The following is a 5,945-nucleotide window of genomic DNA, read 5'->3' on the forward strand; positions in this document are numbered from 1 at the left end:
CATAGGCGGGTGTTGAACAATGAGAACACATGGACAAAGGGAGGGAAGCACGACACACTGGGGTCTGTTGGGGCGAAATAGGGGAGGGAGGGTGGGGGGTGCGAGTTGGGGAGAGATAGCAAGGGGAGAGATGCCAGATATAGGTGATAGGGAGGAAGGCAGCAAATCACACTGCCACGTGTGTACCTATGTGACAATCTTAAATGTTCTTCACATGTACCCCAAAACCTAAAATGCAATTAACTAACTAACTAAATAAATAAATAAAAGAAGATCCATCAGATGTAGGGACTAGCTCAATTCCAGATAACTTAATAAGAAAAAAAATGCATAAGAAGTATTCTCTGGGATATGAGTACTTTTTCAATCTGCTATTGTCTCAAAAAATATTAGTGTGGTAGAAAGAAATACTCAGGTCTTTTGTCAGATTTTGTGTAAATATCAGCCTCCAGTCTTAATGGAGTAGCTTTTGGATGCATTTCTTAACTTGGCCAATTTCTCAGTTGCACTAATGATATAATCGTAATAATTTCATAGGCTACTATGAGGATTAAGTTTGATACTATATGCAAAGAAGATAACATAGAGCCTACCACAAAGCAGAGATTGAATAAATTTTCCTTTGAATTTGTTACTAGATAGCTTAATGCACTGCCCAAAATATTGTGAATAATCTACTATATTCCAGATACTACATGCCAAGAATAGAAAGATTTTAAAAGGCTTAAATAAAATCTTTTAAATTTAATTTAAAAAGACAATTAAAATCTTTTTATTTAATTTAAAATATTCAAAAGATTAAGAAAGATACATGTTGGCTTATGTATGATAATGGTATGAGATTTAGAGCATAGTCTTTGGAGTTAGCTTACTGGTCTTTCAATTCTAGATTTTTCAGTTACTTGTTATGTGCCCTTGAGTAAGTTATTGAACTCTGAACACCAGTGTCTGTCAGTAAAAGGGGAATGATGTTAGCAACAATCATGATTGTTTTGAGGATTAAATAAAATACGTAAAATTCTTAGCACTGTAGATGACACTAAGTACGTAAGCACTTGGTAAAGGTTGGTAAATACTACTAATTGCCTTTATACCTGTATGTCTTCTTTGTGCCTCTTCATATTAAGAGTTAAGTTGATATTTGTTGAATACTGGGAGCTGGCATGTCCTTGATGTCATCAATAGGTCCTTGAAAAGTGTAACTTTAAGCAAAAAAAACATAAAGCAAGTCCTCTAATAATGTCATTTAGTTAAATGTGTTTCCAACTAACTCATAATGTTGATGAGAGAAAAAATTGGTTTCCTTGGGGATATTGTTTCACTTCAAGTCACAGTTTTTGAGAACCGGTCAATGACATCAAGTGAAGATGTACTGTATCTTTAATTTCTCTCCAACTATGAATTCTTCATTTGTAAAGTTCCAGAATAAGTTAATTTACTCTAGTGTTTCTTCTGTTGACTATGAAGCTTACAGTTGCAATACAGATAAGTTGTATGTCAGGATTGTTGTGGATAATTAAATACAGAGAAATGTCAGAGCTGAAAAGTGAGTGGTCAAGGTTTTAACAACAAAATCTTGTAGCATGTTAAGAGGATGATATGATAAACCTTGTCTAAGAATTATCAGTGTGACCGCATGTATGAGAAGTGGAGAGGAATGTGCTTTGGCATGAAGTCATCAGGGGCCAAGATTACATACTCATGCATTTTGGGGAGGCAGTTTAAGAAAGTCTGCCTATCCACTGGGCGCAGTGGTTCCCGCCTGTAATCCTAGCCCTTTGGGAGGCCAAGGCGGGTGGAAAACTTGAGGTCAGGAGTTCGAGACCAGCCTGACCAATATGGTGAAACCCTGTCCCTACTAAAAGTACCAAAAATTAGCCGGATGTAGTGGTGGGAGCCTGTAACCCCAGCAACTCAGGAGGCTGAGACAGGAGAATCGCTTGAACCTGGGAGGTGGAGGTTGTGGTGAGCCGAGATAGTGCCATTGCACTTAAGCTTGGGTAACAGGAGCAAAACTCCGTCTCAAAAAGAAAAAAGAAAAGAAAAGGAAGCCTGCCTATCAGAGGCAGCAGCAATGTGGAGGAGACGGGAGTGAACTGAGAGCATAGTGACCATTGTGAGCCTCTTTAACAAGCCCGAGAGTGTGATGACCCCAGAGGAGCTGCAGAAGTGAGAGAAGGAAGAATTGAACACAGGTCCAATCTCGTCGTTCACACAGTCAGTCAAGAACAACACCCAATTGCTCATCAACTGCCACAGCAATGAGACTCTTGGGCCGCGCGAAGGCATTCCATAGGCACTGCGACTAGGTGCTGGAGAACACATGGACTGAGGTACCCAAGAGCCGCAAGGGCAAGAAGTCCAAGCCAGTCAACAAAGACCTCTACATCTCCAGGATGTTCCTGCGCGGGGACTCGGTCATCTGGTCCTGCGGGTCCCGCTCATCGCCGGCAAGTAGGGGCCACCCATCCGTGGACAGAACTCATTTCCCTGTCCTCTGAAGACCGCTGCCTTTGGAGTTGAGAAATGATAAAGCCCTGTGTTTTTATCTAGTGGTTAAAAAAAGAAAAGAANAAAAAAAAAAAAAAAAAAAAAAAAAAAAAAAAAAAAAAAGAAAGCCTGGATAATTGTGTTGAGTAACTGAGATACAGGATACTAAAAATTTTGTATACTCTTTTCGATCTCAGTTATCTGCATTTCTAAACAGTTTAGTCTCTGCAACTCCCAAGATTTCTTAGAGGGGCAAGGATCCAGGAAGCAGAGAGGAGAGACAGAGTCAGCAAGAAGAAGCCCTAAGCAGAGAATTGTCAAGCACAGAAATTATGCTATTTGCAATTTACAAAATAAATATTCAAATTTCTCAAACTGTTTGAACAGGAGATTTTGAAAAGTTTTTAGTTACTGAGGTATGGTAAATATAAAGAAAAGTAACTGTGCCTTTTATTTCTTTAAAAAATGAATATTTAATTTGAATATTTATGTTTTATAGCATGATATTTTGAACATATGTATACATTGTGGCATGGCTAAATCAAGCTAATTAACATATGTATGACCTCACATACTTATTTATTTTTTTGTGTGTGTGGCAAGAACATTTAAAATCTATTCTTTGAGCAATCTTTAAGTATGTATTATTAACTATAGTCACCATATGTAGAATATATCTGTTAAACTTATTTAATACTTTTCTTTATATGTGAAAATATTACATATGCATTGTAGAAACTATAGAAAAAACAGTCCTAATTTTATTAGAACAATTATTATTAATATTTTGGTATATTTCTGTGAGTTTTTTCATGAAAGTTCATAAGCATACTCATTCACCCCATACATATCAGCATTCTCTGCTGATCTGAGACTTCCCACTATACCTTAAACTTACTTTCATGTTAATACATAGTTTTATGGAACATAATTTGTTTTACCATTAGAATTTTTTTATTGGGTATAATATACATGCAATCAAATATATACATTTTAATTATATAGTATTGAGGGATTTTGACAAACGTGTACACCTGGAAACACGATTTAAATTAAGATATAGAATATTTCATCACTCTGATAAACTCCCTTGACCCCTGTCTAGTGAATCACTGCTTTCCAAGAGGCAGCCTCTTCAGATTCTTATCCCCATAAATTAGATTGAACTTTTCTAGCACTTGATATAAATGGAATCGTTCAGTGTGTGCTCTTTATGTCTGGCTTCTTTTGCTCAACGTAATGTTCATGATATTTACTCAGGTTATGTGTATTAGTAGTTTGTTTCTGTTAATTTTGGATTACACAAAAAGAAAGCCCAGGGAATTCACTTATTTCTTGTTCCTTGTGTTCTTGTGTGTGTGTTCTACATATATAATGTTTAGGATTTTTAGCTGTACTTAGTGGGAAAGATAGGGAAATAGGTGTCTATTCCATCTTATGCTGGAACAAGAGGTCCTTTTTTTTTTTTCGAGACTGAGTTTTGCTCTTGTTGCCCAGGCTGAAGCACAATGATGAGATCTAGGCTGACTGCGACCTCCGTCTCCTAGGTTCAAGAGATTCTCCTGCCTCAGCCTCTGCAGTAGCTGGGATTACAGATGCCCGACACCATGCCCAGCTAACTATTATATTTTAGTAGAAATGGGGCTTTACCATGTTGGCCAGGCTGGTCTCCTGACCTCAGGTGATCTACCGGCCTTGGTTCCCAGTGTGCTGGGATTAGAGGTGTGAGCCACTACGCCCAGCCAAGTTCCCATTTTTAAAATACGTTTATCTAGGCATTCCAGAATTTGTTGAAAAGACTATCTTTTCCTGATTGAATTACCTTGGTGTCTTTGTGAAAATTCAATTAACTCTATTTGCAAGGGCCTGTTTTCTGGACTCTGTATTCTATTTCATTGATCTAATCATTTATACTTATGTCAGCTTCACAGTCTTAATTATTGTAGTTTTATAGTAGGTCTTGAAATCAAGTAGTGTGAGGCCTCAAGCTTAATTTTTCTTTTTAAATATTGTTTTTATTATTTTAGAGTCTTTGAGTTTCCATAACCATATTTTAGAATTTATGTTAATTTCAGAAGAAAAGTATGCTAGGATTATGATAGAGATGTTGTTAATTCTAGCTGAGGGAGAATATCATGAGGGTTAATTCAATCACCTCTGAATTTGGCCTGAGCTGTTTTGCTAAAGCACCTGCATGAAAGTAACTTCTATCAAGGCATGAAACGTGTTTTCATAATGTTTTTGCTTTGTAGTCATGGGCTCCAGGGATTTTAGGTTGTATGGACCAGCATTTTAACTTTGTTTACTGATTGTTATCAATAATAGTTAGATAATTTACTATCCTGTCTCAGACAGACCATTGGAGGGCTGTGCTGTTGGGGCTGATTACATAGCAGAAATGCTTATGTAATCAGCAGAGTATAAGAAATCTCAGCCGAGATTCCTTTTTAGATTTCTTGGTTCTTTGGTGTTCCCTGCACATTTTGGTGGCTCCTTATCCAAGAGAGAAAGTGTGCCTCCGGAGAACTTTAGACAGGGAGGAAAATTCGTTTGTACCTGGCTTCTCTAGGACACTTAGACAAAAGTTTCTTGAGTGCCTGCTATATATTATATCCTTTTTCTGCAATAAGCTGTAGATTTCGAAACAGGGCCATTTTGGGTTCTGTGATCCTTGTTTAACAGCTGAACCCTGCCTGACTGCCACTGGTAGTGCAGAGATAATATCTTAACAATACTGAGTCTTCCAATCTGTTAAAGTAGTTTATCTCATTTATTTGTCTTCCTTAATTTCTCTTTGTTTCTTTAAAATGTATTCAGTGCAGAGTTCTTGCACATTAATAACTATTCCAAAGTATGCTTTTTGTTGCTATTGTAAACATTATTGTTTTGTAAAGTTATTTTCTAATTTTGACTGCCAGTATATAGAAGGAAATGCAATTTAATTTTTTATATTTACTTGATGTTATATTTTTGTTTTGATCTGATATCCCACAATCATTTAAATTTAAAAATTAATTACAATTATTTTGTAGATTTCTTATGATTTTTCCACATAAACAATCGTATTGTCATGGAATGGAGAAAATTTTATTTATTTTCTCTCAATCTTATGCCTATTTTTTTCTTTTACCTTCTTGCACTGCTAGAATCTCCATTACAATGTTAAAACAAAAGGGTAAGAGCAGACATTCTTAACTTCTCTATGATTTTATGCAAACAAATTCATTAATTTACCAATGCAGAGTTAAAGCTTTTGTATGAATGCCTTTATCATATTGAGGCAGTTCCTTTATATTCCTAGTTTACTGAGACTTTTACTGTTCATATTAAATTTTATCAGTTGCTTTTTCTGTAACTACTGAGAGAATCACATTTGCTCCTTAATTTTGTAATTTGGTGAGTTGGATTAATTAGTTTTCAAATATTAACCTAACTTTGCACTCTTGGCCTAAAGC

The 5,945-nt window shown here is 36.1% G+C and overlaps 1 pseudogene; it reads left to right on the plus strand.

The window, feature by feature from the left end:
- The first annotated feature begins 2,122 nt into the window (after positions 1–2,122).
- On the plus strand, positions 2,123–2,518 carry LOC108317273 (annotated as a pseudogene).
- The last annotated feature ends 3,427 nt before the right edge of the window (positions 2,519–5,945 follow it).

Source organism: Cebus imitator, unplaced genomic scaffold (genome assembly GCF_001604975.1).
Source record: "Cebus imitator isolate Cc_AM_T3 unplaced genomic scaffold, Cebus_imitator-1.0 Scaffold199, whole genome shotgun sequence".
NCBI lineage: Eukaryota > Metazoa > Chordata > Mammalia > Primates > Cebidae > Cebus > Cebus imitator.